The sequence below is a fragment of the Anser brachyrhynchus genome (assembly GCF_964034855.1).
Source record: "Anser brachyrhynchus genome assembly, chromosome: 2".
Taxonomy (NCBI): Eukaryota; Metazoa; Chordata; class Aves; order Anseriformes; family Anatidae; genus Anser; species Anser brachyrhynchus.
The window spans coordinates 2,139,269-2,165,676 of NC_137695.1; the positions used below are offsets into that span (position 1 = coordinate 2,139,269).

Below are 26,408 nucleotides of genomic sequence, written 5' to 3' on the forward strand. Positions count from 1 at the left end.
CTTTTCTTTTCTTTTCTTTTCTTTTCTTTTCTTTTCTTTTCTTTTCTTTTCTTTTCTTTTCTTTTCTTTTCTTTTCTTTTCTTTTCTTTTCTTTTCTTTTCTTTTCTTTTCTTTTTCTTTTTCTTTTTCTTTTTCTTTTTCTTTTTCTTTTTCTTTTTCTTTTTTTTCTTTTTCTTTTTTTCTTTTTCTTTTTCTTTTTCTTTTTCTTTTTCTTTTTCTTTTTCTTTTTCTTTTTCTTTTTCTTTTTCTTTTTTTTTCTTTTTCTTTTTTTCTTTTTCTTTTTCTTTTTCTTTTTCTTTTTCTTTTTCTTTTTCTTTTTCTTTTTCTTTTTCTTTTTCTTTTTCTTTTTCTTTTTCTTTTTCTTTTTCTTTTTCTTTTTCTTTTTCTTTTTCTTTTTCTTTTTCTTTTTCTTTTTCTTTTTCTTTTTCTTTTTCTTTTTCTTTTTCTTTTTCTTTTTCTTTTTCTTTTTTTTCTTTTCTCTTTTTTTTTTCTCTCTCTCTCTCTTTTTTTTTTTTTTTTCCTCTGGAGAAGGGAGATTTGTTATGTAAAAAGTGCTGTTCTGTAATGCTCCGTGTGTAGACAGCCGAATGTGGAAATGATGAAGGAGAATTTTGGCTGCCTGGCCTTCCATGTGTGAAAAGACTTAAGAGATTTGGATGTCATCTTGTTTTTCCTTTGCTGAGTGAGGAATCTGATCCAATCTCTTAGTGAGGCTTTTTCCGTTTTAGATTGGCTATGGAAAAAAAAAAATCTTTTGAAGCATTTGAAATTGTTTTGCTTATGATTGTCCCATCAGTGAAGGGGATTTTGCACCCTTAGATAGAACTGGCAGACCAACCCAGCAGCCTTCCTGCTGGCATTCACAAACATATCAGGCTTTTAAAATGTGGGTTATGAGCACAAAAAGGAGAGCCTGCAATGGTTGTTATTCAGTGAAGTGATTCCTTAGAGTGGCCGAGGCTTGTATTTCACTGCTGAGTGTCTCAGGCTAAACTGGTACACATAGGTCAGATCTCCATTTGATAAATCTGTATAATATCTTACCCTGAGGAGGCTGCACGTCTTGCTCTAACTGTAAAACCTTTCTCCACCTCTAGTTTACAGTCTTCTCTGCAATACCATCCTCCTGCAAATGCCTTGATGCAATCGTTAGCAGCATACTGACAGGCGGAGAAAACATTTTTGTCTTGCAGGTAAGTCTTTAACCTTTACATCCAAAAATGACTTCTTCCACCCGCTGGCTTCCTGGAGACAAATAACCCTTAAATCTTCTATGGCTTAAGCAGGTTTAAATACCAGTGCAAACCTGTGTCTAGTTGTTCTGATTCTTCAGAATCAGTCAGTACCCACACTTAAGGCCTTAAGAAATGACCTAGTTCTCCTAATCTCACAGTCCCATGGGTAAATAAGCAATAGTTTATCAGAGAGCTGAGAATATTAAGGTTCAAAGGCCAGCAGCCTGCATTGTATTGTCAGGTTTTCTTACAACGTGGCATAAAAATATGGCCATACAAAATGCTTATTTCCTTTGCACTGCTAAAAGCCAGCCAATAATGAAAGGTGCAATCTGGACATAATTTGCACATAATTTGTAGGCCAGTCCTGAGCCCACTCTGGTTGCAGTCCTCACATTTTTCAAAGCAGTGAGTTGCACACAGAAGTCAAGGATCAGTGCAGGCTTCTAGGTTGGTTTCACAGGTAGCATCACCTTGCAGTCCCCTGCTCCCTCTTTTAACAGTGTCACGATGTCTCAGCCTGCTTCTGCCAGGTGCTTTGTGGCTAAAATGACATTTCAAGAGTCAAGGTAGAAAAGCCAGACTGACTGCCCTAAAGCAGGGACTAGCACCAGTCATCACATTCATAACCATGTACTTTGGAAGGGAATCAGGCCCCTAATGTTAAAAACAGGGAAATACCAGATTTCCTCAGCACCTTGCCTCAGCTTTCTCATTGCAGCATCTGATTTTTCATGGAGCTTTTGGAGGGAACCAAGACCTGAAAAATACTGCATCACGTCCTGAGACAGTAATAAGTGCTCCTTGCGGTGGGATGGTGGAGAGCACATCAGATGGCACTATCTGATCCAGTGCAAAAGGCAATTCTGTTTTAAGGAAGATAATACATGTTTTCTTCCCTGCTTGCCACAGTGTCTCTGTGCAGAGTACTTTGTACACTTTTTAGCTATTTTATATGCTTGTTCACACAAAACACAGGATGAACACTACCTGTCAGCAGTATTTTAAATTTTTGCCAGCTTCCTATGAAAATGTATCCATTTGCACTGTTTGATTATCTGTTTATACGTTTCCATGTCTCTTCATCTTACCTGCACATCCTTCCCCTCAACGATGTGTTAAAAACAATATATACTGTCAACTGAATTTGATAGATGCAGTCTTAAAGATACAGATTCCTGAGAGATTTTGCAGCAAAAGATCCCCAGACAGAGTAGAGAAACCTTGCTAATAATTCCCTCGATGTAAAGAAGAATAACATTAACTTTTATAGGCATCAGATCTGCACAGGAAAGAGCCACTGTAAAACAGCCATTCTTAGTTTCACTGCTACTTGAAGTATGGCATTTCGAAATTACAACAGGGCCTCATTGTTAATCCCAATCCTGGATGTCATCAGCCCACTCTCACTGGGCTAATTTTTCAACACATTCCACCACCTCCACATGCATAATTTTCCTCTTAAGGACCTTATAAGTGCAGCAGTTTAAGATCCAGCCCAGTCCTTCTTCCTTTGATGAGGCTCTGTGGGCAAACTCCTCACACTTAAATGTTACAGTAGAGCCCCTGAGAAGCTTGAACTTCTGGAAACAACTTTGGCAGCCAATTGGCACTTAATGACAATTTGACTTAATACATGGAAACATATCCAAAAAAACAAGCAGGATCTTATGGACATTTGTTTTTGTTGCTATTGGCAGTTAAATCAAAACCCTTTGTTGAGGTCTTTTAGCTTTCTCTGCTTCTATCTGGATGGTGCATGGTCTTAATAACTTTCTATTTTAGATTTATTTTTTTTTAAGTGCATTACTTTTTTGGAGAGTGTGTGAGTTCAAAGAGTTGTTATTGCGTTGCTTCTTCAGATGAAACACAGAGAAAACAATGCTTAATTCTGATAAAGAATACAAAGGTAAAACCTTCATAGGATTACTTATAGGAATAATTTATTTTAATTCTCAAAAAAACAGCAAGTGATGGCTTGGGAGGCAAATCCCATAAGGAAAGTCTGAGGACACTTGGATTGTCTAATCTGTAGAAAAGAAGGCTGAGAGGAAACCTCATTGCTCTCTACAACTTCCTGAGGGCTTCCTGAGGTCCGGTTCTCTTCTCCCTGGTCAACAATGACAGGATGCACAGGAACAGCACAGAGCCGTGCCAAGGGAAGTTCAGACTGGACATCAGGAAAAAAATCTGGATTTATGGTAAAATCTATGGATATGTTGACCACACACACAATTGGATCATATGATATTGTATTGTACCCCATCTCTCACTTCCTAGACATCCCATACATAGTTTATGGTGCAATATGATACAGAAGATCATAATAATCCCTTCAATTTATGTCTGCAGACATATTTTATCTAAATTTATATGTTTGCAATGTAGAAATTATGCCTGAACTCATCATCCCCTTCTTACTTGAGAGCAAAGGCAATTTCAGCTCAATTTACCTGAACTACTGAACTTCAACATGAAATAGATTACATCCTAGATCCCACTGGCTTCACTGGCTGTATAAGCATTGATGTCTGTTTGGTGATGGAAAGACTATCTCAGATGGAGATATCAGAGTAATTAGTGCTTCTTTTCTGCAATATGTGTTTATCTGTCATACCTTCTAAATAGCTGTAGCAGTAGGTAGACAATCCCTCCCTCCCTTCCTCTTTCGCTTGTACCCTCCTTCCCTCCCATCCTTTTTTTCCTTTTTCTTTCTCTCTCTCTTTCTTTTTCTCTTTCTTTCTTTCTTTCTTTCTTTCTTTCTTTCTTTCTTTCTTTCTTTCTTTCTAATAATTGTTATTATTGTTATTGGTACGTTCAGCCTGGGAAACACACTGCAAACAAACTTCGTAAAAATTACAGATTACAAATTAGCTACAAAATTAGAAGAAACCTCAGAAGACACACAATTTCAATGGCCATTCAAACATAAACTCTGTTGAGAAACAGAAGTACTGGAGATGAATGACTATCCAACAGGACAAAAAAAGCACCGAAAGTTTTAAGAAAGAAGGTCATGAAAGCCTGACCTAGACTTTCCATTCTGATAGATCAAAGGCTTCTGGATAAGCATCTGGATTCTTGGGGTTTCCTGTCTGAGTCAAACTCTCCCTCCAGTCTTTTTGAGGTTCTCCTGTGACTTTTAACAATGTCTGCGTAAAACTCATCTCTGTTTCCTACTCTCCTGATTTCCTCCCCCACTGGACAAATAAAAAGAAAGAGGTCTGTGATTCCAACTACACTTATTTTCAGCTTGGATCAGTGCCAGAGAGCTCATCACAACTGGAGCTTGGCAAAGGACCTCCTAGCTGGCGGACCAAGCGTTTGGCAACTAATGCAGCAAGTGGAAGGCTACGGCTGGCGGTTTTCCTCGGATGGCTGAACCAGCCAGCTGTGTGATGTGAGCAAGGGAAGTAAAAGGTCAGCTCACACTGGACTGCTAATTCCCTTGGAAGAAGGTCGATGACCTAGTTGGTTTGTCAGCCTAAGAGTCTTCATCTGTTTGCCACTTGACTTTAGAGATGCGGACATGAATTTAGAGGGGAAAAATGACTTTAGGAATCAGGACAGTATGAGCAACATGTATCAGATGACAAGAAAAATAGTACAGAAATCTGAAAAATGTTAAGTGCATTAGCTTATTAATGGCATGCTATTACTGCAATGAGCAAGCACCCTTTCTGACCTCCAACTCTTACAGCTGCTTCCCAACTCATGAGGAGAGGGCATGGATTCAGTCAAAAAAATAACTGATTTTGTGCTGGAAAAAAAAATGCAGTTCAACTTCTTGCTAATGTTTGAGAACCTGGCAAGAGAAAGGTTGTGTACCTATGTCAAAAGACATACCCCTGTATCATGGCATGCCGTGCCAAGACAACAGGTTCTGTAAAAGTAGAAACATCTATATTCCTGATAAGCAAATGCTTATCAACTTGGACTCAGCAGTAGCAGCCAAAAGAAAACGTGCCAAGAATAGCATCTGATCAAAGACAGTCAAGAATAAAAAGACCTCCTTGAAGAATACATCTAATCTATTACTCTTAATAATCCAGCATTTTTGTTCTGTGGCAAATTCTATGAATTTTTGTTATTATTAATTTTAAATATGCCTGTCTGTCTTTTCATAGCATTTAAAATATTATGAACATTTTGCTGATGTGTTGAGTCTTCTGAGAAGCTTGGGAGTTGCCTAAATATAGGCAAAAAAAAATCCTTTCTGTGAATAAACTAGATGCACTGACTAATCTTCAACCAATACCTGAAATTATTCTTCTCACCATTGTCAAACCTGCATATCTTTTTTCTTGTAAATCAGAAGAAAATAGTACTAGAGAGCATTGAAAAATGCCGGTGCTTTAATTCTGAATCAAATTCAAGTGTTTAGGAGGACCAATATTTTTCACCACATACGTGCACAGCTATGTGATAGTTCACTCCAAAGTCATCCCCTAAGAAGCCTGGAGTTAGATCCCACTATACATGACTTAAAGGGCTGCTGTTAATTCTTAGGTCCAGTTACAGATTTCCTGTGCACTCCTGGACACTTAGACCATTTTTTCCGCTGTTGAAGTTAATGACTTCAGTGAGGATATCTTATTTCATCCTGGCCTGGTGTGGAACAAACTGTCCATAACTGTGAAGTGTTTGTATACCATTGGGGTAAGTGTTTTGTACTTGGCTTGTTGTTGTCTTGTAGGATGGAGTCCTGAGAAGCACTGCTGACTAGTCCAGCATCTTATCTTCTGACTTTTCTCAACTCAGAAAAGCTGGAGGCCTAGCATTTAAGACAGCTACTGAGAGGCCTTTGTATGTACTGCCATGGACAAGAAACACAGCTTTTTAGGTCAGAGTCTCAAGATGCTCTGCTTCAGAAGCTGGAGAACAACACTGACCTGAAGCAATGTAGGGTTAATCCTACTGCAGTAGGAATCCTCCTCACTTCTCTTTTATTCCTAGCAAATCAAAGCCCAGAGCAGGTAGTGCTGCTTTCCAAACAGGTCTGCAACTCCAGCTGGCACAAAAAAGACAAGGTTCAGTAAGGCAATTTGTAAATGGACACTTGGGTATTAACCTAACACCAACCCTGTAAATTCATTAAGCGAATGAAAGTGCCTTGAATTAGATGCAAGTTTAATTATTTAATAACTAGAAATTTTACACTATTAATGTTTCCTTAGATCAGGTACTTTTAGCTTTCTGTGCTGCTACATTCTGTCCTTGATATGAGCTATAACAGTGTCATGTGTTACCGCATGAGCTACCTGAGCCCCTTAGTGGAAGCTGGTTTAGGTACCTAGAAGCCACTGAATTGTTAAAATCATGAAGTAACATAAGAAGCATGTTTTTTCTCCAGCCTTCATTGCACATCTAGTGTCATTCTCTGGGATCAAAATTAAGCAAAACCCTGTTGCTGGTGCCGTTATTGGCTCATTCAGATGAGGATTTTCAGCTTGCCTGCAAATTAGGCAGTGCAAGAGCTGATCTGTGCTTCCATAGGAACACTCCACAATGAAATTAGAGTGCATAAATGGGAATAAAACTGTCATCATACAAACAAGTAGGAGAGGTCCCAGTGGTCTGTTCTTTTTGGATGGCCTCATTGAAGCACCACAGCAGGGGAGCAGTTTTCATAAATGCTGAGTGAAGAAAGAGTGAGGGTTTCTAAAGGTCTGGTAGAGCATGAAGCTATTCCCTCAGCCAGAACATCCCCTGGAGCCTAGGCTGCAAGTCAGCCTTCATGCTCAGGCCACTTTAGAAATAGAGGTCTCCAGATGTATCCAAGAGCTTCTTGACCTTAGCCTGTTCTTCTAGAGAACATATTCCTTCTGCATTAAGCAATTTGGCCTGTTTTGCCCATAAGCACCTGGTCCTATATCCTGTTCCATGCTGCAAACTCTGGTTGACAGGACTTAGGGGAATGACTGCTTCACAGCAGTGACCAAGGTGAACCACTGCATACACTTGCTGGGAAGAAGGGATGCTGAGAAGGACTGGAGTAAGGGGGAAATACTTCATTTCACACCTCCACCTTTGTATTCTGCTCTCGGGGATGTGCTACACAAAGTCTCTAGGAACATGCACCAACAAGGGCACAGGGCAGCTGCCTCTGCTCTAACACTGACACAAACTTGCAGTGACAATATTGAAATTGAACCTTCCCTGAGAGTCAACAGAATGACTCACTGTTTCCTCAGACATCACAGAGGTCTTAATTTGTAGCTGTACCTACAAAATGCTCTCCTGAACACACAGTCTGTTCCTCATTTCGTTCAGTAGCGTGATTCTAATTACCTTCTTCTCAGCCACTAATTTGAGGCTATCATTAGTGCAACAGTCTCCAAGTTTGCTTTGAGGCAGGGATGTTGATGAGTAATTATACACTTCATCTCATCTTTGGAAGAGAAAAAACTGATTGCTTGAGGAAAGTGGTTGTGCGATGGTTTGGTTTGTTAAGCACGTTTCACTTAGCTTGGTGGGAAAACAGTGCTGGGGGAATGATCTCAGCTGCATCCAAGCAAGCCAGTAACATGGGTATTTCATGCCAATTAGCTGTGGTTTGAGACTTGAGTTTTGTATATTAATAATGAGGTTTATGTTTGTCTTCAAGACTGGTAGTTTAGGAATGGTAATGGATAATTCAGGGCCAGAGAAAGAGCCCTCTGGTCTATTCTCCTCTTTTGAAAATGGCTATATCAACTTTTGTAGAGGATGATGCTAGAAATCCTTTAGATTAACAGCATCCTGTAATTTTAGTGAGCAGCCTATTTTGGAGAAAAGCATTTTTTCTATTTCCACTGCTTTGATAGAGGAAAGATTATACATTTTGAGGAATGGATATTTACTTGACTGTCAAAGCCTGTTTGTTTTTAATTTACTATTTTAACTCCAGATATCTATCTTCTACTGACTCGGTCATCTTCTTCCTCATAATGTAGAAGCAGCCTACAGTTTAATTTAATATTAAACTACATTGTTGTAGTGAAATCCACAGGTTATCTATTCACTGTGGGCATATTTTGTTTCCATGCAGTCTCGTTTATTTTGCACTTGTTTTCCCTAACTATTGTACCCCACTCCCTCCACTCCCTAACTTGTGTATCTCCTGGCTTAAATAAAAGAGAAAGTAAATGCATGAGTTCAGTGAGAGAGGAAGATTTCGTGATGCTAATTTCCTAATGCCATCAACATGCCATGATGACACATCTAAAGAGTAGCCATGATACAATGAGGTAAAATTTAGCTTGTGGATCAAAACTTAAGCTTGGTGTCAATGCACACGCTAGATATCCCAACTTTCACTGCAATAAATGCACAGCTAGTTAACACATGTCATCGGAATGGAGACAGCAATGCAGTTCTTCCTAAAGAGGAAACTTACAGGGGTATCCAACTGACCATATCTAGACATCTACTGTCCATATGAGATGTCGTATGGAATCTTGTTTGCTTTCCAACTGGCACTGCAGGAAGGTATGGCTCTCACTTAGCTCATGTATAAAAATTGGCAGCCCTACATGGATATCTCACATATCTTGAGGTGTTTCAAATGTTAGTAGACTTCTAAGTTTAGGAAAGTGAATCTCACCCACACCATTGTGTCTATTGAGTCGCTCTCTAAACTCAGTTAACTGCAGCTTTCCACGGATGATAATGTGAATTTGTGCTCCTAACTCACATGCAGACATCCATGTAGCCTCCTTCATTTAGGTATCTTCCTCTGGGAGCTTTTTGTTAGTCCTTAAGCCAAAGGGTAAACATTCCCTTTATCCTGAAGTCGTGGTTCTCAAATGAGCTATGTGTAGCATTGCAAAATAAGAATGGAGAAGCTCAGGAGCTAGAAGTTTACCCTCTTTTTGGTAAAGAAATCTGGACACTCATTGATGTAAAGACCAAGCTGGGTATTGGGTGTGATCTCTGCTCTGAAAAAGGCTGTGTCTGTGTGGGACTTGTCACCTTTGCCATACATGCAGACGAGGTGTAACTATTTGATATCTCTGCCATAAATGGTGATACTGTAGTTGTTTCAGGGCTGTCTTCAGGCCAAAAAATTTTGGGATCCCAAATCTGTCTGCATTCCTGCAAGCAGATATGACCTTAGTTCTGCTTGTTCCATTGGGTATCATCCAGCTACATCATCCTGCTCTTTAGAGTGAGGGTTGTCTCTAACATATTGTTTGTGAGGCATCCAGCACATTGGGCTCTGATCTTGGCTAAGGAGTTTACTTGTGGTTTCATTTAAGTCATCACTATTATTTCATAAACTAAAATATCTGTAGAGGAAAGCAGAAGAATTATGATACATCATTTCTAGCTCTTCTTGTGGCTCTGTGTCCAGAACTAGAATCTGTAAATAAGTATCCATGTTATTCCACATGTTGCATTTCTTTCTTTCTTTTTTTTTTTTTTTTTTTGTAATATAAGCACTAAAATTAAGAAAGTTTGGAAGAGGCCTCTATTAGACTCCTATTAACAGAAATAAAGTAGGATTTTTTTTTTTTTGAATTATCATTTTTTGAGTGGAAAAGTGGAATTAAGGAATGATGATTCAATTACAATCCCCAAATAAGATCATTATATTAAAAAAAAAAAAAAAAAAAGAAGGTAGGGGAGGAAGGGGATGCAACCATGGATTCAAGTCTGCAGTTCCATACCTTCCTCCTCATTTGGTTATTTAGTATTAAACATTGGAGAGATGCAAGCACTGAACCTGTTGCATGAGGTTTTAATGACTGATAAATGTTTTATTGTTAAAAAATGAACTATCAGCTCCAGCCTTTATTATGTATGATTTGTATAGCCTTTAGATGATAAGAAGAATATCGTACATTGAACAGTATTTAGGTATAATCACTTCCAAGCAATTTTCCTGGAAACAAAACAAACAAACAAACAAAAAAAAAAGTGGAAAAAAATCCATACAAAAGAACACAGACTGATTAACTCTTATGCATGTCCTTACTCTCCAGATGATTAGATGATTGTTTTATTATTTAACAATATTTTAATAATATTTATTTATTATTCATTATTTATTATTTAATTAATTTATTTATTAATTTAAAATAATATTATTGTTTAATTATTTTAATATTTGTTTATTTATTTATTTATTTATTATTATTCAAAAGAGCAAGAATAGGCCAGAGGAAGGAGTTTAAGGACCAGAATCTTCCTTTCCAGAGCCTGAGCCACTTGGATACCATCCTGCTCCTCCTTCCTCACTCTCCTTCTAGACCTAGAAAACTCAGGTGTGTCTTTAAAGCCAGAGGTGCAGCTTCAGCAAGGTAAGGAGGCGTGTGAGCTGTAGGTGGAAGTATGATACCCTTTCAGGGTGTCCAGAAAATGTTAAATAGCAGTAGAGGTGGGTTAAGGTCTCAACGTTGACCTGCGTTCTCTTTTGGGACCCTTTATGGTCATCTTCCTAATACATTTCTTGATGGCTGCCCAGGTAAATTAGGTAAGTATCTATGAACACTCAGTCTCCTTGCAAATCTGCACCTTTTCTCTCCCTTTCACAGTTGAACCCAATGGCTAGTTACAGTCAGTACTCAGCTTGGAGGAAAACGAGCCATGTGTTCACACCCCATTAGGCAGCGAATTTGATCAACGATGAGCCACAAATCTTTCAGAATCCAGGCTCTCTCTCCAGTGCGTACAGTTCTGAAGAGATCTGAGAAATGAACCTTAGTCATTTAGCTCAGAACCAAAACTGCAAGGCTGCCTTTTCTTTCTCCCAGCCCAGCAGGCAGAAATGGTCCTTTATTTTTTGCACTGGAGTTTTGTGCTCATTTTCAGAATGGAAGATGTTGTTCCAGGTAAGTTTAATAAAGCAAAATATTTCATCCCCTGCAATTCCCACCGATGAAAAAGAGAAATCTAGTGCATCCCCTGAAAGCTACTATTCAGATCTATTTTTACCATATTTTCTATAATAGTTCTCCAAAACAAAAATGACCAGGGTGGGTTGTGTCTTATAATCAAAACAGAAAATTAAATGATGAGCAAGATTTCTCTGTTGTTTAATTTTGTCATGAAAATCCACCTAAGGATCAGAGAGTTTTTGCAACCATTTCCCTGTAATGGTGGTAGTGTATCTACTATTGAGTAAATAAGATATTGAAACTTTCTTGGAAAAAAAAAAAATATATATATATACAAAGCCCAGCAACTGCATATCAAGTGTATCATTAAGTCTTGCAGTTGTTAGCTTTCTTTGTCATTTTCTAGTAAATTTATACCAGAATTCCTGAAGAAAACCTATGTTTTTCAGTATGCTGGAACCAATGGAGAACTACATGGTGGTCTTCAAGGGAAAGAATAGGCAAAAAGAGCCTTCAGTTCCAGTTCAGGTTAGTGTCAGTCAGAAACCATTGCTAGCTGATGCTGAGGCTTTTTCCATCGCACAGGTGGGCAGTAACCACAGATGTGCTTCTAGTCCTCAGCTGATCTCCACGTACAATTGACCACAAGACTATGCAAGGCCACCTGGCTGCCCAATTCAGCAAGGACCATTTGGCAGCTGAAGCTGACCTGTTCTTGAAATTAAACCTTCACATTGCTCATTCCCTTGATATGTGAAGCTTTTCCTTCTGTGCTTTCCAAAAATGTGTTCTCCATACATAATTTACTTTCTGCTTGTGCAGTGGGGAAGATGGGCTAATGCTTTTGCAATAATGCTAGCATGTGGGAGATCTGAATACCTCTTCCCAGTTTCTCCTCAGACACATGATGTGACTCTGCCAACTCACGTTGGGTGGGATTCATCTCACCCAACTTTATATGTCTGCAGTGCAGACGTCTACAGCTTCACTAGTTGCACTTGGCTTCTTCCACAGTCGATGGAGACAAATCACATTTTTAAACTATGGTTCATCTGACTTGTTTTGGCCATCTCCTTTAGGATGATGCCTACATTTGGCCAGATAAATTCCACTGCTGAGCTTCAGCTCTCTCTTTAAAATAGGGATAAGACTGAGGCTTTACTCCCCATCTGAGGGTTAAGGGATGCTGTGAAAGCCTGAGTACCATTTAAGGTGCCATGGGTAGGTATGACCACATCCCAAAACTTATTGTTTAATTTCCTAAGCTTCTAATGACATGTGCTGTGGTAATACATTTTGTACACCCTGAGATAATTGTCCTGTTGAATTATGGCAACTATGATGTACCTAGATAGAGACACTAAAATTTGGATAAATCAGAGTATTGGTGGCCAACTGGCAACTCTTGAGCTTCTCCACAAGCATAAGAAGGTCAAATCTGTTATTAGCTAGATCATTGCTGGCACAGGGCACTCAAATCTCTCATTGTGGGAGAAATAAGACAGTAAAAGCTGTCATCACTGGGACATCCTGAAGCTTAGTATCACACCTCACCCTGATCCATCCCACAACATACTGGTGGAGACCTGGAGAAGCACTGCCATCTCCCACCTGTGAACCACTATGAGCAGTTGCCCTTACTTCTCTTCTCCAAGGTGTGTGGCACAGGCTGAGTGGTTCTTGGAAAACACGAGCTTGTACCACAAGAATGTCTTTGTGCCCAGACCAGTCAGGATCAGGGGAAGGTCATAAAGAACACCTCCATCACTTCCACTCTGATCCATTTTGAGCACTTCTCGAAAGCCCTGAAGATAGTCCAACACGTACATTTTTAAAATAAAGTTATGAAGCCAAACAAAATACCCATACCCACATAAATGAATTCCACATGCTTTTCAGTGTGTTACTTTAGGATGGATCCACAGATGGTGTAAATCAGAAGAATACTGCTGATTTCGAAGGAACAGCACCAGCTGACCTCTGTGAAGGAAATGCCAGATCTACTTGTTGCAGCATAGTTGGCAAAACACATTTTGCACCAAAACTATTTTTTTCTCCTTCTATTTTTTTTTTCCGTAATGGGGAAGAAGAAAAATGATCTATATAAATAACTAGACTGTACTGCTCTGTCTAAAAGGTCAGGGAACATTTTACAAGCTAGACTCCTAGCCAAAATTTGTGACCTGTGTTTTTCAAATGCGTCTACAGATGGGGACCCTTTATACAGTAGTTAAAAAATGTGGGAAAATAATAAAATATGGAATGTTTCATCTGGGAAAAGAAAAAAAAAAGAAAAAAAGCAACCCAAAACCTCTAGTTTGTATTCCTGTTTTTTAATGAATTCAGTACAGGGGAAGCATTCTTTAATTTGTGTATGTGTTTGGAAGGGAAGGGGAAGGTACTAAGCCTACCGGAAGGATTTGAGTATTTAATAAAAGCAGTTGAAAATAATAAAATTAAAACTAAGGAAAAAATAATAAGGTAGCTTGAAATGTCATCATTTTAATTGCATTTTACACCAATCCTTTCCTGTTTGGAATGCAAGACAACCTATAAACTCTCTTATGGACATGACCCAGTTCAGATTTAAGTTAATGGAAAGACACCCTGAGAACTGGATTTGTGGGTTGAGTTTTATATGAAGAAATAGTCCTCTGGAGCTTGACTTGGTTCTTTATGGAGATGGGAGAAGCTCACGGATTTCAATGGGTCGTATCATCACCTGACACTGATTTTGGAGCAGCTGTCTTCCCAGCAACTCAATCTAAATAACTTTTAATTCATGTCATGGAGAACAAGAGCAGGAATGTGTGCAATATATCCACAAGGCCAAGCAAGAACATCTCATGAATATCTCATGGGGACAAGGTTATCTTTCTCAGTAGGTTTCTGATATTTCTTGGTTTTGGCAAAGGGAGAAGTAATACAGGAAGAATGTCCCTTGTAGCATTTTCTTTGTGCACAGATGGGTTTTGCAATTGCAACCATGAAAGGAGAAAGCTACCTGAAAATGTTCAGAATTCCATCCCACACCTTCTGCAAATGGCATATCTCTTCCTAATAAAATTAAGTAATCAACCTTTTCAATGTATTTTGTAACCAGATTGTAAAGCCTTCTTTAGAGCTGTGCCTGTAGTAGTTTCACCTTCCATTACCGGGGAAAACATTTTAACCTCCTACACAGACCTTCAGCATTCAGACTCCAGCACTAATTATATTGTATGAAAATACCCATTTTCTTAGCCAAGACTTCCTTCTAGATCCTTATCTTCTCTACCCGTGGTCCGGTGTGGATGTGTAGACAGCCTCTGTATGTACACATCTTGCATAATGTAGCTGTTTCTATTTTGGAAAGCCCAGGGTTTCAAAGAAACAATGGCTTGGAGACTTCCACAGAATCAGGTCATGACCTTCCTATCTAACAGCCACCGAAACCTATTTCTTCCATTAATCTTACAAATCCTTTTAAGGACTATATATATATATATATATATATTTGTTGTTGTTATTCTCAATATTCTATGCAAACACAGTCAGCTACTGAATTATTCTTTATATGAAATGAATTTCATGTTACACTTGTTTTTAACCATATTGTCTGAGAATTTCACTGAAGCAATATCTCCTCACCCTATTTTTTAAAGTAAGAAGAAATCTGTATGTTCCTTATCTATCTTCTCTGTACAATTTATGAACTTTTAAATCTCTATTACAACCCATTTCAGTTATATATTTTTTTCCAGATTAAAGAACTGTTGTCAGTTTAGTCTTTGGATGAAAACTGTCCCACTTCCCTGGTCACCTTTCTCTTCCCAAATGCTTCATATAATCAAAAAACATGTAGAAGTCTTCTGTAGAAAAGAAAGAGTCACCGATACTCTGGAAATGTACTCATCTACCACAGCTAAAGAAAGTCCGTCTATTCTTCATTGGAATGCTCCTAATTTACGAAAGCCAAACATCTGTTGTCACATGCTAAAATGACAGTGATGTTCGTGCTTGGGAAGTATGGTGCCAATCTGAATGTTTTCTCCCTGTGACTGTAGTCTGCTCCTCCCCCTGTTATTTTCCATGATTACAACTGATTTATGCCACTCCAATATTTTATCCTTGGGGACTTCAGTAATTTTTCTCCTCCTAGCAGCTGTGTATCAGGCCTACCTAGGCCATAACAAATGTTTCCAATAGCTGTGATTTCTGGCTTTTTGATTTGTCTGATCCAGTGAGATTCAGCCCTGCAGGTCAGTGAAATGTTTTTAGGTAAGTTTTTATTGGCTGGAGTAAAATATTTTATTATACTTTATTTTGGGGAGGCAAGATGCTTGCTTCACAATATGTATTTTTAGAATTGGGCAGGAAATGGTTTTCTCATCCAGTCCTGAAAAAAAAAAAAAAAGACATTTGAAAAAATAATTCTTTTCTGTAAAGTGGGCTGAAACAAAAACTGTGTGAGTATTTTAATGGAAAGAAAACAGAATAAAATGCTGAGACTTCCCCAGTTGCTGTGGTAACTGGACTACTCAGAAAGTTTCATAATTTTACAGTGTGTAAGCTTTTCCTTAGCTATAGACCCAAACACATTCTGCAGTGTAGTTGCCATCCCTGACATAGTGAGTTTAAGTTTATTGACAATGAGCTTGCTTTTTATGGCCTCTTAGAAGTTGTTCCTATACCTTAAGTGCTCCACAGAAAGAAAAGCCTCCAAGTTAAGTCCAAATCTTGCTAAGCTGTTTCCCTCAATCTAAGAAAACCACCAGCTCAGTTTTCAGTCTCTTCCACTGAAAATATTTACGGGGAGGACAAAATGGTTAGAATGAGGATTTATAAGTGGGTCTCTTACAATGTCGAAGAATGTTCCTGCCATCAACTTATAATCATCTTTCTAAGGCTTTGATGCCATCACGTGACCTAGAAGTAAGATGACATTAGCAAAAAAAGGTTTTTATCCCTTCTTTCCTTTTTTTAAACTATATTATTCTCAACAAAATTTTTCTCCAAAGGAAAATAAATAATGATAATAAAAAAATAAAAATAAAAGCTTCAAAAGTTCCTTTGATCTGGAAATATTTTTACTGAAGGTACAATTTCTAATGAAGTTAAGATGGACCTTCTAATGAAATGAAGGTATAGAATGAGCCATACAGTCATACCTCACCTGGTACTATTGCTGTGGTATCATCCTGAATATTCTCTAAAAATTAAAAATAAACTCCAGAGTCCAGATCCCTGAAACTAACCTGTACAGAAAACGAAGTCAATACTAAAGAACTACTTAGTATTCTTTAAGAGTAACTGTGTCCTGTTGATTTCTTCTGTCCTGTGATTTCTTCTGGGCACAAATCAAAATTTAACGAGGTGCAAGGCTGAGAAAAAGGAGTAAATTGAGGTGGCATGTACAATACTGGGATATTTTACTGCTGTTTGGAAAATTATTTGGGTAGTGAACCTTCGTGTTATTTCATAAATGTGTCATGGTGGAATAGCATCGTTAGTGCAAGCACTAAGCAATCTGCAAACACATCAAAATGTAATTTTCAAAAAGGAGTCATCTTCCCTTCCAAGGTAAGTGCAAAGAGCCAAGATTTCACTCAGGCCAGCAACAAGACATGCAGTTGACTACTCACTTTGGCCTGAATTCATAGTCCTGTTGGGCTGTTCTGCGTCTGTGGAGGAAATAAGGTGGGAGTGATCTTAAAAAAAGACAGGCTAGCCTATGAAACTAAAACCTGCTGTAAAGGCTTGAAAACCCATGGTTTCATTCAAGGTTTCTCTTGACTGAGTAACTTCTTTTTTTCAACTTCCCTGTCTTCAAAGTCTATGATAAACTTTTTCTTATAAAGTACTTTATCCCATTCTAATTAAAAATAGTGATTAAAGGATTAAACACAGCTTGAACTCAATTTCATTAGATTGACAGTTTGGACTCTCTAAGAGTTATTCAAAACCTGGTAGATTATGTTCTGGTTTCCTTCTTCCTGAATCCTTGGAATGACATCATCTCTAGCTCTCAATTTTCTACTTTCCTGAATATAGATTTGGCATCAAAGGCCCACTGCAATTGGGCATCTTTATGAGAGCTGTAAATACACACAAACACACACACATAATTTTAAATCTGCTATCTACAAGTATGTACAAAGAAAAAAGAACTCAGCTTCATGCAAGATCTTGTGTGCAACTGCTCTGATGTCTGGAGATCTAGATTCAAATATCTTCCACGCATTTCAGCTCATGTGTCTCACTAACTTTTGGACCTTGGTGATCTCAGTTTCTCTCAATTGTTTAGGTCAATGGATCTGTGCATGCCAGATGCAGTTGAATGGGAGTCAACATATGCAGTATGCAGTCAACACATCATCAGAAGACACACACACATATATGCACACATGCTTTCATGCAGAACAAACCCATCTATTAGCCTTGAATGTTCTTTTGAATGACCTATTGGCTTTGAGTGTTGCAGCTAGAAACTATTTTGTTCTTTATCTTCTGAAGTTCAAGGAGTCAGAAGTTTGGCTGAACACCTCAAGAATTTCTCAGGAAAATTCCCTGCAGAAGACCCCAAAGAGTGAATATATCTCCAGGGACTTTGATGGATCAATACCAGCATACAGCCCTGTGTTCCAGCTTTATATGTTGTCTTTGTCATTACATTCCCAAAATTCACCCTTTGTCATGAGTCTACAGCCCAGTTCCACCAATCTCTTGGGACTGTTGATTGACTTAGTTAAATTTTGCAAGAACACCAAGAGAACAGTTTGAAGCAGATGTGTCCTTTCCTTTTGTCATAAATAAAATACAAGTAGTGCTGGCGCTTTCTGGGCAGCGGATATGCTTGTCTTTGCAGTCATTTACATTTCAATGAGCAGGTAATTACAGTCCAGGGTTCAGTGATCAGAGAGATGGCCTAGATGTGCTTGCGGTCCCTTTACAGCTGGAGAATGGTCAGACAAACAAGATGTTTCATTTGTGTGAGTAGTGGGGAGATTTTGGCCTGATTGTGATGGTGATCAGTCTTCATTTGTAGCCATAAAGCCTCTCAGGGAAAGGGAGCTATTAAAGAACATCACTGGCAGCTATGTGTTTGCTAATGAGGGATTCTTTATGGAGCTCCCCGCTGAGTGAAAGGGAAAAGACTGGGTTTTATTTCTTTGTGTAGCCTGTTTGGCAGCTATAGATGAAATTATGACAGAGGGAGAAAGATTAGTGATCGTCAGCAAGTAGGACAATGCAGACCATAGAGAGCCAGGAATTTGATGGGAGAGGGAGGGAAAGTGTAGGAAAATATAGATGAAGGCTGGGTGTTGTGGGGTGACATGAGCCTCAATTCTCGCCAAAAGTTATCAGCGATTCCATGTTTCAGTTTTTTAATCTGCTGTGGAGATTTCAGCCTAAGGCCTAAAAACAATGAGGAATCATAGAATCATAGAGTCATAGAATATCCCGAGTTGGAAGGGACCCATAAGGATCACCAAGTCCAACTCCTGGCACCGAACAGATCTACCCAAAAGTTTAGACCATGTGACTAAGTGCACAGTCCAATTGCTTCTTAAATTCAGTCAGGCTTCGTGCAGTGACTAGAAGTTACTAGGAAGAAGTATCAATAGCCAAAAATGAGTGATAATTAGGAAAATACTATGAACAGGATAGAAGCAAATTACATATAGATGTATTATTTTGTTGTAATCTCTAGTCAATTGGCTGAGGGGAAAAAAAGTAAGCATTTTGGCTGCAGCATTCAATTTTGATATATTTTAGATGATACTTTTTGCCATTTCAGTTTAAAATATATTTTTCTATATCAATTTTATTTCAAAGAGGTGAAAGGATATCAAACTGTTGCTCATGCTGGTTTAATACCCATTATTGTGTTGCCCCAAATTAATTTTTTAACTTTTTAATTTTTTTTTTCAAAGTCTCTGCCTAAATCTCTGTTTTGTTTCAACCCAGAACAACGTTCCCTACTAATGTTTTGGCTCATGTTTAAGCCAAAAAATAAACCATTATTTATCTATGTCTAATCTCTAAGAACATTTTATAAAAATGGTATAAATGAGTAATGGGGTAGAATTAGGATAAGAAAAAAAAAATGAGGTAGAATTTCAGGAAAAGACCGCTAAAATTGAGGTTGATTATTATCAATCTCCCAAGGGAAGATCCCTATGAATGGACAAATAAAATAGACTGTGAGAAACATCATTAATATGGACATAACATGGTGAACAATCTGAGTCCATCAGTTACCTCTGGTTTCTGCAGATAAAAATGAGTAGGTTTGGTCACTCTGAATGTCAGGGTTTTTTTATTCAGTGATTTATGGAATAGATGCAATGATAAGAAACACTAATATTTAAAGGAATGATCCAACAATCCTCTACGTTTAACAGATTTACTCATGTATTTGTACTCAAATGTTTTGATTGAATGAGAGCTTCACAGAAAAACTTATTCCATCTCCTCTGTGTTCAGGTAGGAATGTCTACCTGTAGCTTCTCTTTCTGTTTTATATATTCAGTTTTCACAGAAAGGTTTCTATGCTGAGTACTCAGCCTGGCAGGTGCAAGGATGTCAGAGAAACTCTTATTTGACCACAGTGACATTCAGAAATGACAATAGCTTCAAAAAAACTTCTATGCACCAACGCTCTGTGGCAGCAAGTCTCTTCCACACAAGGGATGCTGCTATTGCTAACTGCCACATCAAGGCGTTTATGTCCCACAAAAGCACAATGCCGGGTGGGGTCATGTCTCTCATAGACTTTAAATGCCTGAAACATACCCACTGTGATGGCACAGAGATGTCAAACTATGCCTTATAAAGAGATTTTGTCGTGAGCAGACTGCAATGCCAGTTTTGTCAGGAGCAGACTGCAATGTATGCCAATTTATTCTACTGGAAAAGGCTACTAAGCAACTTGTAGAACCCTTGCCTTTGGTGTTTCTAGACAATTTTGTTGTGGATACAGGCATATTTTCTCTAGCTGAAAATCTGAGTCTCTTTATACATTGCAATAACAGTTTATTTGGTGCAATAAAATGGTCAGTGCATCAAAGAAGGTGGTGAGCTGGCCCCACTAACTCCACTACATGTGTTTTGTGGATTTTTTGTTTCAGACTTGATTTAGTTTTGTGTCTAGATTGAATATATCCACAACTCACGTGGTATGAAGATGTTTTAAGGATTAGTCATTTGTTCAGGTTCTTGCCACGGAATATCTTCAGTTGGAGGACACCTCTAAAAGTTGTCATGTCTAACCCATACGGAAAAGAACCAGCTTAGGTCAGGTTGCTGGACCTGGTGTGGCGAAGTTTTTAATATGTTGATGGATGAAGAGCCCTAATCTCCCTTGGCCTCTCTTCCATTATCTGACTAACCTTAAAATGTGTTATATATTTCCCCATATCTAAGGGGAATTTCCCTTCTTTCAGCTGCTGTCTGTTGCCTTTACTCCTATCACGTTGCAGCCCCAGGAAGACTCTCTCTACATCTTCTCCTCATTCCTGTTAGGTGTTGAATTGGTTCTCTCCTTGACTTTCTCTTCTTAATACTGAAACCACTGCCCAAACGTCTTGTTTTCATGAGGGAGCACATGCTGGGTGCTTGCAGTAGGGTTGCTGTGTTAATTTTCTCCCAAATGATTGCAGTTTGCACAGTCTGAGCCATCCTACTAAACAAGCCAATGGACAATAAATGAGGTGACTGTGGGGTTCGCTACCAAACTGCACTTCTGCTGCAAAATGAAACACCGTTGTAGATTCCTCCTATATTTTCTACCCTAATTTTGGGAAGAGGATGGTGGTTGAGCACCAGTCTGTGAGCGCTCTTATGATCAGACTCAGTTTTGCTTCTTCTGAAAGATTATTTCTCTGCTGAAGACCAGACAGTAAAACACTCTGAGCCTAACACTGTCTGGGCCCCAGAGATGACCCCGTGGAACTATCTTGCGTTGAGGAAATTGCAATGAATGTACACAGATTTTTACTCTTCTGTTCTAAACAAATAGTTGGCTCAAGTTATTACAGCCTTCTAATTCTGCTTCTCCAGCTGCAGGAAGGTCTCCTATGATTAAGAGGAATAGCTGAAGGGCATGTTTTCTGCTTACCTCCAGCACACTCCTTACCACAAATGAGTTGGGTACGTGCAAGAGGCACTAGGATACACCAGGGAGGTTCTCTGTTGGACAAGAAGTTGCTTTCCAACACTTCATGTTTTCTGAGCAGCACTAAAGTGGGATTCTTCAACTTAATTTCAGACATCTGCATGTCATCAGATGAATGACATGCAAAGAGACCACAACATGGAAGGAAATATGGTCCTCTCAGTATCACTGCAAATTTTTACAGTGTTTTATCAATTCACAGATGTTAGTGCCAAAAGGGATCATTAGACCATTCAGCTGGACTTATTGTATTACACAAGACTTAATAAATTCACTCAGTTTCCCTCATGATGAGCCACAGACAGATTTTGCAATGCACAACAAAATGCAGCGTTAAGCTCTGGTTCCAAGTACAGGTCTCCCAGTCCCAGATGTGTCCTGATCCTCTCGTAAAAGCAAAGTATGGTAGCCAGAAATAAAGGGGTTTTGTTTTTATAAACTAAACACTTGGTGTTTGCAAAATAAAGCATTTTATCCTAAACCATTTTTGAAGAGATAAAGGTATATTTTGAGAAAAACTTTTTTTGAGGGGTTTGCTGGATTACTTTCTTGTTGTTGTTCAAAGCCATTAATGTTTATGGATTTCAGTTGCCAAAATCCATTGGTTATAAAGTGAAAATATAAACTGTCGGCTGCCAAAAGCCCAAGATTTTATATATATATATATATATACACATAAATTGCCGAAATTTTGCCTTTTTTTTTTTTAATGAAACACAGAAACTTATTTGGTGGTGACAGCAGGGAGTACTTTTCAGTTCATTCCAACTATTATTTCTATGAATACATCCTTTTGCTTTCTGATGCTAGAAGGTGTGTCTTCCAAAGTTTCTAGTATTGCTAGGAAAGAGTGTTTAATTAATACAGAAGGATTTAATGAGTTTATAGTAGTCAGTCATCTTGTGATAGAGGTAGGAGGAGGAAGGCATGGTGATGTTTTCACACTGAAAGAGAAAAAAAATTAACTTGCATCATTCTTCCTTATTTATTTTAAGTATCACCATCTGGCTTGTAAATCTTCATCTTGGCTGTCAGGGAATGTAGCCTTCCTTTCTAAAGTTATGCTTTTCTGGAGATTTAAAAGCAGGAGGAGGAGAAATATAGCTAAGAATGTAATCTGAATCCAAATACAGATGTCTATTGAATCTAAACACACTCTTGGCTCTCCAGAGACATTGTTTGAGGTTTCAGCAGACCTTTTGCTCTAATGAAACTTGTGAATCTGTCATGCTGAGGTCCTGGATCAACATTAGGATTAGCATAACAGTGGTGGCCTAGATGCAGCTTGACATCAGTAGGTGACTTTGCTTTGAGTAGTGTGAAGCAAGAGACCAAGTACACATTCCTTGTAAATGACTTCCAGCACAAATCTGATTCATTCATAAGTTAGCAGACATCTTTTCCACTGGCTTGGAATCAGAAAATTAAGTTTTTTATTCACTCTTCCTGTTTCTTATTTGATCTCCATTCTTAAAGACTGTCGCCTTGAAGTTTTGTTGGCAAAAGATGTGATGAAATGAAAGATGGAGGACAGCACCGAGATGATCATCCCACCACTGCCTGGTTTGGGACAAGCAGCAATGACAGACAAGGGAGGTGGAGGTACAGGAAGAAGGTGCCAATTTTCACGGAATCTCTTTTCTGAATATATTTCAAATGTAAAACTTACCTTTGCTTATAGCAGGAGAAACATTCCAGCTTGTACACTTCATGGTGGTTCCAGTTCCATGTATATGAGAGATTTTCATCTTTCAACCTCCCTCAAAACAAGCAAATGAACAAACAAAAAAACAACCCCACAAACCAATCTTTTTTTTTTTTTTTAATAAAAAAAAAGAAACAGCAAGATGTCTCTAGAGATATGGCTGTTATCACTGAAGCATAAGAAATAATAAGGCACAAAGCAGGTGCCTAATCCCAGTTCAACAACTGACACAGTGAGTGGGCAGCCAGGGACACTTAGTAGAAGACGTAGAACTTTGGACACACAATAGAAATTGTTTCCCATTAAAATGTAAGAAAAACAGTCATGTTAGCTTCATAAGAAACTGTTCATGCTTTCTCCCTCCCACACAGCCTGTGTTTTCTGCTATTTGCTGTTTTTTTTCTCTTCATTCTCTCCACTCATAAAAAGATACTTGTACTGAATTTAGTCCTAATTTGAAAATCGGGTTGAAAACCGGGGAAGAGTTTTAAAAGGATTTTACTTGGCTGTTTTATCTTAGGCAGGTGCAGAGTCTCTGCTCTATCATATGATGGAAATGCAACCCTCCTTCCACGTTTGCTTTGCTGTTATTCAGTCTTTGCTTATGGAAATGGTGATGTATGCATGTGTGTTTTTTCTGGATATGGATGTGAAGACTGGAAAATTATGGGTGGAAGGGTGGAGGGACCCCTGCTCTAGCTGCTAAGATCACCTTGACCTATAATAGTAATAAAACTCTCCATCTCCTTTGCAACAAGTGAGTGGGGAGGGAAAAAAAAAAAAAAGTAAAGCTACTGTTTTAAGTTAGTTGTGTTTTTAATTGACTTTGCATGAACATAAACAGATAGATTAAGTTCAGATACACGTGGACTCAATCTTTGCTTTGTTATAATAGAATAACAAGATTAAAGTGATTACAGTAGATATAAAATATCTGGTCTGTACCAAAGCATGTGAGGCAACGTCTCATGAAATTTTTCTTGCCGCATAAATTAAAATCAGCCTCTCTGTGAGCAGCTGCATAGGCCGATCATTAACTGAAATGCTGAAAACAAAGAACAGAGGGTAATGAATCATGCATAATATTACATGGCATTGCGGGAAAGCAGTTTAGTGGAATATCCACATGGATCAGTGTTAGTTAACATCCCCATTCATGATCTGGCAGAGGAATGCACACAAGCATGAATGAAATTCGCAGATCTTACTCAAGTGGGGAATGCCAAGTATATCTGTGAGGACAGAGGATTAGTGGCACGGGGCCAAAAGAGGTAAGGAGTATGGATAGCCAACAGCGATCCAAAATGGTAATCAGTGAAAAGGGGAGCTGGGAATTGCCTGTGCCAAAAGACATGTAAGGGAGAGCAAATTAAATGAAGCTGCACAAAGCAAAAATGTAAACATACAGGGGAAAAAAAAGAAGCAACAGCACCTCTCTGGACCCATTTCTATATAAAAGGTGAAGAGAACTCCTAGAGTTTAAATAAATAAGGGAGACACAATGATGTGTCTACTCAGTCCTTAAGCAACTGTGAATCGAAGGAATTCCCAACATTTGCTATTCCAAGAGCTCAGTAAAACAGTGAGAAGTGTTTTCATAAATATATAAAAAGGAAAGACAGCATAAGCTTCATATTTGGGTAATCAAAAAAAAAATAAAGTGTTGCCTGATGAGAAGAGTCTGAAAGTCTGTCGATAGCCATTGCTCAGAGTAAGCATGGGTCTGAATGCCACAGGTAAAAGGTCTGCGAGTGCCTGTGGACACTTCTGTTCAATGACACACAAGCGTTGAATGTATTGGTCCTGGGAAGCTGCCAACAGAATGGGAGGAAGGTAAGAAAGAGAAATCAGTACTCTAGAAATTTTAATGGAGACTGATCCTTTTGCAAGGGAGAAGAACTTCAATTTCCATGAAATCTTCTTGGATTTGGTGATGGTTCTTAGCTGTAAGATACTCAGTAGCTGGCAGGCAAATATTAGTAATAATAAATAATAATAATAATAATAATAATAATAATATAATTAGACCAGGTTTTGTCAATCTAAGGGGCACTTTCTACCCTCCAATTTCCTAGCAACACACCATGCATTAGTATCTTGTAGAGATATACCCCAAATGATGCACTGGTAAGTCCATGAATTCTGGTTGGCAAGCAATGACTTTGCCAGACATACAGTGGGTAACAGGAGTAGACCAAGGAGAAGGGAAAAGGGTGGAAAGAAAAGACTGAAGCCATTGGCGAGAGGAAGTAAGGCATTGCTCATTTTGGTATTTTCTTAGACTCACTTTTAAAGCAATGTTCTCATTAATGAGTTTAGACAAACACAATAAAAAGGCAATCTTGCTGGACAACTGTTAAAGTTGTTTTTCAATACCATACTGCTGGAAAATGAAAAAGAAAACATATTTATCCCTTGGTATGGCACAATCTGTGGAGACCAGTTCTTCGTACTTTGATCCTTTGGCTCTGAGGGGAAAAAAAAAAAAAAAAAGGGGAAAAAAAAGAGAGAAGAGAAAAAAAAAGAAAATATTACAGAAGCATATTAACAATAGAAGGTGACAGACAGAAGCAGAAAGTTTCTATGCCTATGATGGGCCTGCAGAAGAGTAACTGTATTGAGATGCGTGGCATAAATCTGGCTTTAAAATTCAAGATTTGCAGGGCTTTAGGTATGGTCAGAACCTGGCCTGGCTTGTGTAGACATTTTCATTAGGGGAAAAAGAATTTTAAAATATCATTTCTAAGGGAATGAGTGATTTGGGGGAATCACTGTTTGACAACTATTCTCAAATACTTTTTAGAAATACAGAGCTTCAGCTTTTTCAAAATCAGATTTCTTTTTACTGTAATTCCAGCAGAGCTAAAGCAGAGACACTCTCAAATCACTTCCATTAAAGCCAGCTCTCGCTGCTGAGGAAGCTTGAATGTGGGTCTCTATTCATAAGACATAGTTCAGTTTCAAGACTCTCTCTACAATAACTTTATCTGGGTTGGAGTGACATTGCACTTGATTTTTATGGCATTAGGAAAGAGACGTACATTCTCAAAATCCCTCCTAAATAGGCAGGCAACGATGAACTTTTCCCTGGATGCTTGGATAGTTCTCCCTGTGATGAATGGGTAAACAGCCACTTTGTCTCACTTCATCCGCTGCCTCCATCTCAGCTCTCTGCCAGCCTCTCTCCTTTCAGCACTTCAGGTTAGTCTTTCTCCTGCAGCCCCACAGTTCTTATCAAATTCATAAATGATATAGGTTGAATTAAAATTACGACAGAGCTCCCTGTAACTTTACCTCTTCTTTCAGAGCAGCATCCCAAGTGAGTCAAAATGGCACTGAGATCTGGTTCTGAAAATAGGCACAGCTGCCAATGCTATCAAAGATCTTTTTTGGCTGAAATTTTCCAATATTACTGTGTTTCAGTGCATTTTGTTGTTGTTGTTTTATTTTGTAGAAAAACACAATTTATTTGTGTGTGTGTATTTCTG

General features: G+C 38.4%; 1 long non-coding RNA gene across 1 annotated transcript; it reads left to right on the forward strand.

Annotated features, from left to right (window-relative positions):
* The first annotated feature begins 1,541 nt into the window (after positions 1–1,541).
* On the forward strand, positions 1,542–25,449 carry LOC308191215. The gene is made up of 2 exons (XR_013947807.1): positions 1,542–11,050; positions 11,506–25,449. It is a non-coding gene; the product is annotated as an uncharacterized lncRNA (long non-coding RNA).
* The last annotated feature ends 959 nt before the right edge of the window (positions 25,450–26,408 follow it).